Source organism: Poecilia reticulata, chromosome 9, assembly GCF_904066995.2.
Source record: "Poecilia reticulata chromosome 9, P_reticulata-male-v2, whole genome shotgun sequence".
Taxonomy (NCBI): Eukaryota; Metazoa; Chordata; class Actinopteri; order Cyprinodontiformes; family Poeciliidae; genus Poecilia; species Poecilia reticulata.
The window spans coordinates 9086-22851 of record NC_088838.1 but is presented as its reverse complement, the minus strand read 5'-3'; the positions used below and the strand labels follow the sequence as shown (position 1 = coordinate 22851).

The window sequence follows — 13766 nt, the reverse complement described above, 5'->3', positions numbered from 1 at the left end:
TTTTTATCTTATTTGTTCATTAATATTTATCCTAATGTTTACGTATACAACTACATTTACCTATGAAGCTGCAGTCTAGTGTAGGATTTATGATGTTAAAATGATGGAATCAATATTTAAAATAAAGGCTGTTAATCAGAAAACCTAAAGATAAAACTCAGGGAGGATCAGGGTTTAACACACCAGAGACATAAATAGAGCAAAAGGCGATTTATACTGTAGTTGGAAAAATTATTTATAATTTATATAGAAAAAACTTCCATCAAATAGCTGGTTTAATCTTCAATCAACTACAGATATTTCCAAATAAGTTTATTAAATTCATTACAAAATGTCCATATGCTGATAAAGATCCCACACCAGTAATAATAGTCCAGTTCAGTTTAACCAGTTACCAACCCAAGAATCAACAGACTGAATCAGCCATTAGCAGGTTTAGTTCAGTGTTTCACCTGCCTCACATGTTTTAAGTGTTTCCTTTCTGCCTCACCTGGATGGAATCTGTGGATGATTAACAACCTACTGCAACCCTCAGACCTAAAAAAACAACCCTCAGACCTAAAAAAACAACCCTCTCTGAGTTCTTCACAGAAAAAATCCAGGAAGGATTATAGTCCGTATTCTCCGAACTATGAGCCGCACTGGACTATAAGCCACAACCCCAAAGTTTTAATTTTTTTTTAAACCAGTAAACATACACATACTGTATAAGCCTCAGATATCTCTGCCGCTCTAGGTTTTCCACAACGACGCAGCAGCAGCAGAGGGGGGCGAACACCCAAAATTTGAGTAATAACAGGTCAATTGCATATCACATTTATTAGGGTTGAAAAAGAAAAAGTTGCCACGTTTAGATTTAACTGAACTGATTACGGTAGTTTCCGAACGATAACTGTAACAGTAAAAGTGCTGATCCTTTGTGTCTGTTACTAGCACCTGCTAAATCAGTGGTCCCCAACCTTTTTATTACTGCGGACCGGTCAAGACTTGGAAATTTTGTTGCGGCCCGGGAGAGGGGGAGGGGATGAACAGTCAGATAAGGCTTCTGCATGTTGATGTTCCCTCTAAATCCTGAATATGTCCTATTTGGGTTGTCTTGGCCTTTTTATCGCAGCCTGTGGGGTTTTTCCTGACTTGGAACGAGAATACGACCTGCTGAATGTGACAGGTAGCCAATCAGAAAGCGCGGTGACGTAAGAACAGAGGGGAATCCCAAACTGACATATCGCGCATCCGAGTCCGGTGGATATCGGAGATGATATGTGGAAATGTTTATTATTAAATCTAAAGGTCATTATTATGTTTATTTAGTTAAAAATGTTAACTGTGAAAAAACACAGTCATCTCCAAATCATAGCGCAGCAAATAGAGCGTCTGCTCCCGTTGTCTTTTATCCACCGCCTTTTCTTTTTATTACATCTTTTATCTCTTAAAATGACTCCACAAACTGTCACTACTGCTTCTACATCATCATCCGTGTTTGGTTATTCTAAATTCCCGCTATGTTGGGGGTTTTACTGGATTATCCTCCGGAATCAGGATGTTCGTGACTGGAATCGGTTCGTCTTGCTCCTGCCTTGGACACACGAACCAATCGACCCTATTGGACTTTTATCAGCTCTGTGGTCACAGAGGTTTGGAGAATTGGCCGATAATTCTTGGATCTTTCCGTCTACACCAGACTTGGGCAGCTCTCTGACTCTGGTCGCTATGGTAACGTTTATATATCCCTTCAAAATAACAGAAGCACCACAAAAACGAACATTTTATCCATCCATCCATCCATTTTCTTTCACCCTTGTCCCTCAGTGGGGTCGGGAGGGTTGCTGGTGCCTATCTCCAGCTGGCGTGCCGGGCGAGAGGCGGGGTACACCCGGGACAGGTCGCCAGTCTGTCACAGGGCAACACAGAGACACACAGGACACACAACCTTGCACACACACACTCACACCTAGGGGCAATTGAGACAGACCAATTAACCTGACAGTCATGTTTTTGGACTGTGGGAGGAAACCGGAGTACCCGGAGAAAACCCACACATGCACAGGGAGAACATGCAAACTCCATGCAGAAAGACCCCAGGCCGGGAATCGAACCCAGAACCTTCTTGCTGCAAGACAACAGCTCTACCAACTGCGCCACTGTGCAGCCCACGAACATTTTACTTTCGTGAAAATTTTTAACTCACGATAATGACTAATGGGAGCCGTGAGCTTGTTTCTCTGCAACAAGACGTCCCATCAGGGAGTGACGAGAGACAAGAACACCCGAGCTGTGTTGCTTGCGTGACAAAGCAGCTTGAAGTTTGGTCGCCAGCATGTTACGCAGAGTGGGCTCGTAATGTGAGACTCACCTACCGGTCCGGGATAAATCCATTCTCCTGTCTCTTCTCTGGGCCTTTTCCGCTTTTACAAAGAAACTTTCCAAAGACATCTAATCTGTTTCTTACTCATTTTGCTGCTTGTGGGCTCAATGTTGGCGCGCAAGTAACCAGACTTCCAATGATTCACTTCCTGCTAAAGAGCCCCCTGGTGGTTGAAGAAAAATCCACATATAAACGGCTTATATTCCGAAAAATACGGTAAATGAAAAAAAAATCTGAATGCTCTCTCGTATTGTTCAGGATGCCGGACCAAATGTGGAGGCGGGCCGGATCCGGCCCGCGGGCCGTAGTTTGGGGACCCCTGCCTAAGAAAAACTAAGGTGTGCTGTAAGTGTAGTGTTTACTTAATTTTTTTCTACAACACAAGTTTTGTCAAAAAAGCGTAACAGGCTTAAATTCGAAAGGTTGTAAACTTTTTTTTATAAAAATGTGTGGGAAAAAAACAGTCCATGCATCCTCATTCCAAACACATTCACTTAAATTTTCACTTTATGGTACATGTTCACATTCTTTATTGACTGTATATCAAATATATTTTAAATGTAACTGAAGATATGACATAATACAACATATAATATTTAATAAAATACAAAGACTTAAATCTTATTGTACATACTTGGTCATCAAATCACTACGTTGCTTGTCGGAATTTTTAATGTCCAGCAGGTGTCAGTATTGAGTAACACAGTATCAATGCAGTTTTGCTATGAGTCAAAACGCCTCATGACGCCTCATTTACCCATCACTACTGATTACTATCACAACAATTTAAAGCCTACCTGGAGCAGACAGCCTTACACTTCCTTGTCCTCCACATGCTCTCCCAGACCAAACAATAGGCCCCACCCTATTTAAAAAACTCAAATCTCACAAATTCTCGCAGGATTTCATGCTTAGGCCTATAGTGGTGGGCAGGATGAAAATAATACAAAATGAGACATGACCTCAATTATTGAAAATATCTGTTTTGCCCCAAAATAATCAGGATTACTATGGGCACAAAACAATGCCTTATTTTTCAATAAACACATTTAAGATCAAAGTAATATTGAAAAACTTACCATAAAACTGCTCATAGGAGAATTCAATTCAGAAGCCTGCTGCAAACAAACCAGCAGCAAAGTGGCTGTTTGGTTGGGACAAACCACTAGTGTAAAAAGGGGGAGTCGGACTATACAACTCCTAGTAGAGACTTGTAGATGTTTTTGTGTCAACACATTTTGCACAGTCAGTAATAATATTTACAGACAAGTAAGAAAATTTACATAAAGGAATCACAACCCAATGTTCTCAACATGTAGTGCGTAATTTGAAACATGATTAACCCCCACTTAGTAATAAAATGTTCTGACCCAGCGCTCAAGGATGGGGGGAGGGAAGAAGGGATGAGAGGGGGTAAAGAGGGAAAGGCTGGGAGGATCAAGTGGGTGTGGGGAGTTTTGGGAGGAAGTAGGAGGAGATGAGAAGGTGATGAAGGGTGTAACAAACTGCACAGATGGCACACATGGAGGCCTTAGTCCAGGGGTGGGCAATACTGGTCCTCGAGGGCTGGTGTCCTGCACCTCTTAGATGTCTCCCTGGTAGAACACACCTGGATCCAATAGCTGATGGGCTCTAGATGCCTGGAGTTGCCCACCCCTGCCCATAGTCCCTGACGCAGCTGTCACAGGTTTGATTCCTGGCCTTGGCAACCCTTGCTGCATGTCTTTCCCCTTTTCTCATTACCCCTTTTCTTGTCAATTAACTATCAAATAAAGGCCACTAGAGCCAAAAAAACTTTAACAAAATAAAATGTGAACATTTAAAACCCTCACCTAAAATTAAAATTGTTTCACCCGGAGCCCAAGGAGGAGGGGAGGAGAATGGAAAGGGGGAGGAGATTGAGGAGTAGATGGGCCCCGGTGAGGGGTGGGTGGTGGGGAGAAAGGGGTGTATGTAGAGGGGTGTGAAAAACAGGTTACATTGATTGAACATTTAGATCACGAGTTCTTCCCCAAACCTTGTCCTCAAGGCACACTGACCTGCGTGTTTTCATTTCAGCAAAACCCCGTTAATCAGACATCAATTAAAATCATGTGTGCCGAATTAGGGAAATGCCTAAAACTTGCAGGGCTTGGAGAACCAGTGCTGAAACACACTGGATTCACTTTGACTTTACTTGAAATAATTATTAAGTCATACCATGGTTTGTTTTCAGATGTGCCTTCCCGAACTCATCTGCTGGAGCATGATATAAATGTCGGTGGTTCTTCCCCTATTAAGCAGCATCCCTATAGGGTGAATCCGGATAAAAGAAAGCGCCTACAAAATCAAATTGAATACATGTTGCTAAATGGCATCGCTGAGCCAAGCTGTAGCGCGTGGAGTTCACCGTGCTTGCTGGCAGTCAAGGCGGATGGATCTGACCGCTTTTGCACTGATTTCAGAAAAGTTAACGGAATTACAAACCCAGATTGCCACCCGCTTCCTCGGATGGAGGATTGTGTAGATCGAGTAGGCTCCGCAGTGTTTGTGACAAAGTTAGATCTGCTGAAAGGCTATTGGCAGGTCCCGCTATCAGAGCGAGCCAAGGAAATCACGGCATTTGTGACTCCAGATGCATTCCTGCAGTACACTGTAATGCCATTTGGCGTGCATAACGCGCCGGCAACTTTTCAGCGTCTAGTAAATAAAGTCTTGTCTGGCGTGAAGGGGTGTGAAGCTTACTTAGACGACATTGTCATTTATTCAGACGCTTGGGAGGAACATCTAGAACAGCTGAAAACTGTGTTTCAGAAATTAAATGAAGCTCATCTGACGGTTAATCTCGCAAAATGTGAGTTTGGTTGTGCCACTATCGCTTACTTGGGTAAAATCGTGGGTAATGGACACGTCAGACCGGTGGGCTCAAAAATAGAGGCTATTTCAGCATTTCCCATTCCTTCCTCACGACGTGAGTTACAGCGCTTTCTCGGAATGGCTGGCTATTACAGGAGTTTCTGCAAGAACTTTTCCGCCGTCGCCTCTCCTCTCACTGACCTGATGAGTCCAAAGGTTCCGTTCAAGTGGTCACCGGAGTGCCAACATGCGTTCGGGTGCGTTAAAGCGCTCCTGAGTAGTGCACCGGTGCTTGCTGCACCAGTGTACACGGTGCCCTTTAAACTGGCGGTGGACGCCAGTGATACAGGAGCTGGTGCCGCTCTTTTGCAGGACGGTCCAGATGGGATAGAGCACCCGGTGTGTTATTTCTCAAAGAAATTTAATAGGCACCAAGTTGTGTACTCCACGATAGAGAAAGAGGCACTGGCGTTGATTATGGCTTTGAAACATTTCGAGGTTTATGTGGGCTTCTCTAGTGGACCAATTGTGGTTTACACCGACCATAACCCGCTCGTCTTTATTCAGCAAATGCGTAATTCCAACCGACGGCTGATGCGGTGGGCCCTTTATCTTCAGGCTTTCTGTTTGGAAGTAAAACATATAAAGGGTAAAGATAACATTGTGGCTGACGCATTATCCCGTTCCTACTACTGATGCTGCATGGGAATTTTGGATCCCCATGCAGCATTTAGGTGCGGAGGTGTGACGGGCACTTGTCACTATTGTGAATGAATCCTGGTTAACTGCTGTTCTTTTCTTGCAGTTGATTGGCTGGCGAGCGCTTAAAGGGATCAAGCCCACCCACCAGGAGGAGGGAGTTTGGGAGAGCTCTGGTTGCTGGCGTGTCTCAGAGCCTCGCTCCCGCTTCTTCCATGTGTCTTTCTGTTTGTTAGCTTTCTTTGTGTTGCTGGGTCTGGGGATCGTTGGCTAAGCCGAGGTTTTCCGGTTTTTGGTTGTAGGGCGAATGATCTGGTGAGGCAGGGTGAGGGGAGCGGCCATGAATCCGACGGCCAACTGCTGGCTGGTTCGTGAATGCTTCCACCCTTTTGTTTCTTTGGCTACGATTCCCCAGTACCTTTATGTCCAGCCAGAACCTGAATAAAACATTTTTGTTTTATATAACTTGGTCTGGACTTTTTGTGTTGTGGTCCACAGGCGGGCCGTAACAACGGTAAATGAAAAAAACTCTGAATGCTTGCCGGTATTGTTCAGGGGGCCGGACCAAATGTGGAGGCAGGCCGGATCCGGCCCGCGGGCCGTAGTTTGGGGACCACTGATATAAAGCATTGGTGTAAAACCATTCCCCCACTGTAAAACCAGGGGAACGGTATCTGATGGGTGATTTTAACCTGGGGTAAACGGTATCTGATGGGTGAAATATGGCCATCAAATATCGTTCCCTCACTGTAAAACAAGGGGAACGGTATCTGATGGGTGAAATATGGCCATCAGATACCGTTCCCCCACTGTAAAACAAGGGGAAAGGTATCTGATGGGTGAAATATGGCCATCAGATACCGTTCCCCCACTGTAAAACAAGGGGAACGGTATCTGATGGGTGAAATATGGCCATCAGATACCGTTCCCCCACTTTAAAACAAGGGGAACGGTATCTGATGGGTGAAATATGGCCATCAGATACCGTTCCCCCACTGTAAAACAAAGGGAACGGTATCTGATGGGTGAAATATGGCCATCAGCTACTGTTCCCTCACTTTAAAACAAGGGGAACGGTATCTGATGGGTAATATCGAGCATTAAAATACATTGCCCTGTTTTTATTTCATAAATATATATAACTAAACATATATATACATTTATAATAATTATAATATCTATGTGAGATATTTGTATTTATCATCACTTATTTATTACTATTACTATTATTATTGTTGTTGTTGCTATTGTTATTATTGTTGTTATTATTATTAGTTTCCCGCTAAAACGTGAAGAAAGTGACAACTTTGCCAAAAGATGTTGTTTGAGCTTTCACGGTGTCCCTAGTTCCCTATGCACGTGCTTTCTCAGTGCTCAGCACATGCGGCAAAATACGCGCGTATTTTGCCACGTGGGCGGGACGGAGCGGCAAGAAGACGCAGGGGGAACCGTATCTGATGGGGAAACGCGGATTGACGTAACACCTGAAAGCATTCAGAGTTTTTTTTCATTTACCGTATTTTCCGGACTAGAAGCCGTTTATATGTGGATTTTTCTTCAACCACCAGGGGGCTCTTTAGCAGGAAGTGAATCATTGCTCCCTTGAAGGTTGAGCCCACAAACATCAAAATGAGTAAGAAACAGATCAGATGTCTTTGGAAAGTAAAGGGGAAAAGGCCCAGAGAAGAGACAGGAGAATGGATTTATCCTGGACCGCTAGGTGAGTCCCACATTACAAGCATGCGGCGACCGGCTGCTAATGAGGCAATGAAGCTTCAAATTGCTTTGTCATGTAGAGACCAAGCGGGCTGTGTTCAAGCAACACGTCAGGTGTTATTGTCTCTCATCTCTCCCAGATGGAACCGTATCGTTGCAGAGAAACAAGTTCAGGGCTCCCGTTAGTCATTATCGTGAGTTAAAATTTTCACGAAAGTAAAATGTTAGTTTTTGTGGCGCTTCTGTATATTATTTTGAAGGGATATATAAACGTTACCATAGCGACCAGAGTCCAAGCGTTTGGGCAGTGGTCGAGAGGAGATGAGTAGAGCTTTTGAGTCTTAAGTCTGGTTTAGACGGCAAGATTTAAGAATTGTCGGTCGATTCTCCAAACCTATGTGACCACAGAGCTGATAAAAGTACAACAGGTTCGATCGGTTCGTGTTCAGCCACACGGCACGAACCGATTCCAGTCACGAACATCCGGATTCCAGAGGATAATCCAGTAAAATCCCCCAACATAGCGGGAATTTAGAATAAGCAAACACGGATGACAATGTAGAAGCAGTAGTGATAGTTTGTGGACTCATTTTAAGAGATAAAAGATGTAAGAAGAAGAAAAGGCGGTGGATAAAAGACGACGGAGCAGCCGCTCTATGATTTGGAGGTGAATGTTTTTTCATAGTTAACATTTTTAACTGAATAAACATAATGACCTTTTAGATTTAATAATAAACATTTCCACATATCATCTCCGATATCCACCGGACTCTCAGTTGCGCTGTCAGCTGTTTGGGATTCCACTCTGTTCTTACGTCACTGTACTTTTTGATTGACTACCTGTCACATTCAGCAGGTTGTATTCTCGTTCCCAGTCAGGGAAAACCCCACAGGCTGCGATAAAAGGGCCAAGACAACCCAAACAGGGCACATTCAGTATTTAGTGGGAACACCAACATACAAAAGCCTTATCTGACTGTTCGTCCCCCCACCCCCTTTCCCCCGGGCGCAACAAAATTTCCAAGTCTTGACCGGTCCGCGGTAATAAACAGGTTGGGGACCACTGATTTAGCACGTGCTAACAGACACGAAGGATCAGCACTTTTACTGTTACAGTTACCGTTCGGAAACTACCGTAATCAGTTCTGTTAGATCCAGTCTTGGCAACTTTTTCTTTTTCAACCATAATAAATGTGATATTCAATTGACCTGTTATGACTCAGATTTTGGGTGTCCGCCCCCCTCTGCTGCTGCTGCGTCGTTGTGGAAAACCGGCAGAGATATCTGCGGCTTATTTGTGTATATTTACTGGTTTAAAAAAAAAAAAAAAAAAAACTTTGGGGTTGTGGCTTATAGTACGGTGTGGCTCGTAGTTCGGAAAATACGGACTATAATCCTTCCTGGATTTTTTCTGTGAAGAACCCAGAGAGAGTTATTTGATTGTGCTTTCTGGAAAACAATATATTTTTACATTTAGGCAGTCTTGCAATCGTCGCACTTTTTCTGTTACAAACTGACTCCGGCCCCCCACCAAAGAAGGGAAAAGTCATGTGGCCCTCACAGGAAAAAGTTTGGGGACCCCTGCTTTACATGTTGAGTTCCAGTTTCTGCCTTCTGGCATCAGGCTCAGACTTTTTAGTATAAAAAGTAACAGGTACAAGCACTCTTTTGTTCCTAAGGCAATATCTCTTTTTAATGCAGGACAAGGTAGGGGGACTTGCACCTGATTTAGTGTTTGTTGCAATTGTCAGTCAATAATGAAATAAACTGCTGTACTCTTCCAATTATGTATTGATTTGTATTTCATGTCCTTTTGGTATGTTTCGTTGTTTTTTATTTTTTAATCTTAGATACTTTGTCTTTTAGTTTTTTTACTTGCTGTAACATCAATTGCCCAATTTGGGATATGAATACATTTGAAATTAGAATCCACCAGCATTAATCAACTCGCTCGCTTAGTTTGGGGGTGGGACTGCAAAGTTCTTTGCATTTTGCTGGGTGACTGCAATGACTCTAACACACTGCAGTTCTGCACAGCAGCAACATTTCTCCGTCACTGCCACACAGGTGTTAAAACCGGCGTGAGCATTTTACCACTCATGTTGTGGTTAAAGGTGGCTCTGAAATCACGTTACCACATGCTAACAAAGGATTAAACTGTTGTAATGGCTGAAAAAAGTGTTGGAAACAGAAGTGTGGGAGCCCCTACTGTATGAAATTTAATTTGGAATAGTAGAAACTTGACCACTCAGAGGTAAAATAATAATAATAATAATAATAATAATAATAATAATAATAATAATAATAATAATAATAATAATAATGACACAGCTGACTCTGGCTGGCAATATGTCTGTAATGTCCACCCAAGCCTGGAACTCAGACAACACTGTCTGACCTGACACAGTTGAAAAAAATAATAAATAAATACTACTAGTTTGTCATGTTAGAAATATTCAAACTGTAGGCTTGAAATTGCTCAGGTAATGAGATTGAAACATGTTGCTCAAAACTGATCAAAATTAAAAGGATTTTTTTCCCCGTTTGACTCCAATCTTCAGTAAGAAATAAAGAGCAACAGTCAAAAGATGGATTTTTATTTAGATCCGTATTCTTGAATCAGATCTCAATGGTCCAACTGCTATAATAAATAATAACAGGGTTTCCTGTGATGTTTGTTTTATAGCATCATCTTTAGACACATACATACTGGATTACTTTGCTGTGATAAAGTCTATGAAAAGTAAGATTTGTTTATGAAAAATGCATTTACTCTAGAATAAAATATAAAGGTGGTGTGGTTTTAATTTCTAATAATTTTTCCCTCTATTGTCAGAAGTGCTTTAAAACTGGTTGTTTTGTGCTTAGGTTCACCGGATCTTCTCCAAGGGAGCAGCTAGCCTTGAAGGAACAATTCAAAGCGGTGACACCATTTTATCCATTAATGGAACAAGTTTGAAGAGTAAATCCCATGTAGCAGTTGTGTCCTGCCTTCATCAGGCCAGATACTCCAAGCAAGCTTTAGTTGTCATTTGGAGAAATGATGAATGCAAACGGAGCATCTCTGACAAAGACTGTTGTCTTCAAACGATAGGAAATAAGCTTGTGGAGGCACGTGCTGATGTTGTTTAGGAACATATCTATGATAAATTAACCAAACTTATCACTGGTTCTTGAATTTACTGCCATCCCTACCAAGCTTTATTGAAATGGTCTGGTCCGATGTGTAAAATGTATCAGACTAAATGGTGATCACCACAGCCTACTTTAAAACTGTTATGGGAGCAGAAATGATAAAAGTCTGGGTTTTATTCCACCTTAGTTACTACAGTTATATGTTAGGTAAAATAACAGAGTAGAAAGGACAGCAGTCTTCAGCATATTGAAAATAAACTGCAGGATCTAATTCGATTAATTTTACATAACACCAATTTACAACAAATGTCATCTCAAGGCACTTTACAAGAAAATCATTTCAATTGGTCCCAGAAATGAAACCGTACAGTATGCTCAATACATTTTTCAAAGTATATTAAAAAGCTTCTTTCTAAGGAAACCCAGCAGATTGTATTGAGTCGTTAACTTGCAGTATTCATTCCTCCCGGATGAACATGTAGAAACAATCGCTTGCACTGTCTCTAAGTCTAATATGTAGCATGCATGTAGCGACTGGAGAAGAAAAACCTCTAGGACCACAAATGGGCTAAACACAAGTGCCCAACTGCCATGACCGACTAGGGGTTTAACAAGACAAAGCAGAATGCACAAGAAACAGATAAACGGATGTACGATTGTTTTTGATGTTCATAAAAGTAAAAGGTTAATAGAAGGAGAGGGAGAACAATTAGTTAATTTGAGCATTATCTCAGTCGATGCTGTCTTCCAGGAAAGATTACAAGCAATTGGAATGAAAGACCAGGTGAAGGTGTCATTCTATGGAATGACAAATAACTGACAGAAAAAGTTAACAGTTGAAGTAAGAGCAAATAATTCAAATTGTAGAGGAGCTGAAGAAGAAAGTGAGTAAAAGTGGTCAGTTTGTCCTAAGCCACTGGAGGACAAAGACAATGTCAAAAACAGCCCAGTCTTTTGGTAATGGCCCTACAGACTGTTAAACACCAATAAACACTGTTCCAGGCCCAGTCATTGTTTGCGCTGGCTGTTATCACCTGGAAAAGGCATTACCTGGCTTTTTATCTGTCCTGGCTCTTTTTACAGGAGCAATACTAAGCATTTTTCAGATTCATAGTTCCTTTTTATAGCACAATCAACCTTCAGTTATGACAATGCTGTGTATCAAACATGACTTAGAAGAAAATTGACCATTTGATGCCTTGATATCTATTTGAGAAGCTCTTGCTCTTTTTGACACTCTGCTTTCAGTATATTATCACAACATAGCTCCTTTATTATGCTGTTGACAACCGTTCTTAGAAGTGTTGTTCGTATGATGAGCTCAGCAGACACGCAGTTCCACCAGGTGTTTGCTAATAGCTCCTGCTGCTAGTCTGGTGGAGCATTGTGGGTGAGGCGCAGGGGAGAGGTACTCTGTGGGGTGAAAGAACTCCTGAGTAAGGAGATTAAAGGATTCCTCAAACATGCATGGACTAATCAAAGCAACATTCCAGGTATGTTTTTGAGTTTAGACATAAAATTATGTAAGACTTCTATTTTCTGTAAGGGGAACAGGTTTAGCTCTCATACCTTAGTAGCAAGTGCTTCTGTTACAAAGATTGCTCAATGGAACCCCTTCACATGGTTTCTACTGTTGCCAACATATATTGGCAACAGTAGACACAAGTCAGCATGGACATAAGTCAGCATACATGTTCTTAATGGTTCCACCAAACCTCTCAACTAACATTCTTATTGCTATGTAATGGGGTGGGGGGTTTCATTTTACAGAGAGCTTTTGTGATTTATGGAATATAATTTCCAATAAATTCTTCAAATGTTTTTCTTATGTGACATAGTTTTTCTCCCTTTCACTTTAGTCTAGAATGAGCTCAGTCCCTGTTTTCAGGGCTTTGGTTTTTCAGCATTTTGTTTTGTTGTGTTGTTTTTCAATGAGTTTTTGTGAAAACCTTGCAAAAATGTTTTTTGCGTGCTTTCATTAAAATTAAAATATTTAAAATTATTAAAGCATGTTATGTTTTATTATGTATCACATCCTACATATTTTTTTAAGTTCAGTTATAAACTTATTGTTAAAGTTTGATGGGTTGAGTTGATTTTCCTGCATTTGATTCACACAGCAAATAGAAACACTTTACAAATCATGACTTGGTTATATTTAATCATTAAATAAGAACAGAGACATGACAGGCTGACAGATTTAAACGTATGTGGATCTTAGCAGTAGCACCTGACCTTTTGAACTCATTGAGTTGTTGCTATTTGAAAGAAAACTGGTGGTAGTAATATTCTGTCTTGTCCACTTTAAAAAAAAATTTCCCCAAAGAAAAACAATGCGAGTTACCCATAATTCTGACGGCATCACAAAATAGTGCCTTTAGTTGTACTCGTAGTTTCAGTGCTATTTGGTCATAATATTATTTTCTATTAAATCTGCTATAAACATATCTTAAAGACATTAAAGCTTTCAATTCCCACATAAAAGAAAACTGCCTCAATCAAATCTTGATATCAATTCAAAGTAAAGCATTATAACCAGTGATGGCATAGTTACTTTGAAAAAGTAACTTTAATCAGATTACTGATTACTCCTTGAAAAAGTAACTTTGTTAGATTACTGATTACTTGATTTGAAAAGTAACTAAGGGACATTAAAAGTAATTTTTAGTGACTTTTCAGCAGCTGCTGACAAAACTCTGCTGCCTGTGAAAACTACATTGATCTTGCCAATACTTAAATTGCAAGTTATTTGATAGTGGTAACATCAACAAGGTGTCTCCACTTATAAGGTTCAACTGAAGGGGAGATTGTTTAAAACTTACAACAGTGCAAAAAAAAAAAAAAAAACGTTAGTAATTTGTGTATGTTTTTGTGTGATCCATGATTGTCTGGAAAACTATAAATAGAATTTCAGAGCTGTCCAACATCTAATAGGGCTGAAATTTGAATGTAGAACTGCGAATTCACAGGTAGTCCATTTTTCACTTCTTTCGCTGAGAAAAAGCGTTTTTGGCTT

At 41.1% G+C, this 13766-nt stretch overlaps 1 long non-coding RNA gene across 1 annotated transcript; it reads left to right on the top strand.

The window, feature by feature from the left end:
* The first annotated feature begins 6 nt into the window (after positions 1 to 6).
* Positions 7 to 12833, top strand: LOC145552966 (uncharacterized). The gene is made up of 2 exons (XR_014089113.1): positions 7 to 10358; positions 10484 to 12833. It is a non-coding gene; the product is annotated as an uncharacterized LOC145552966 (long non-coding RNA).
* The last annotated feature ends 933 nt before the right edge of the window (positions 12834 to 13766 follow it).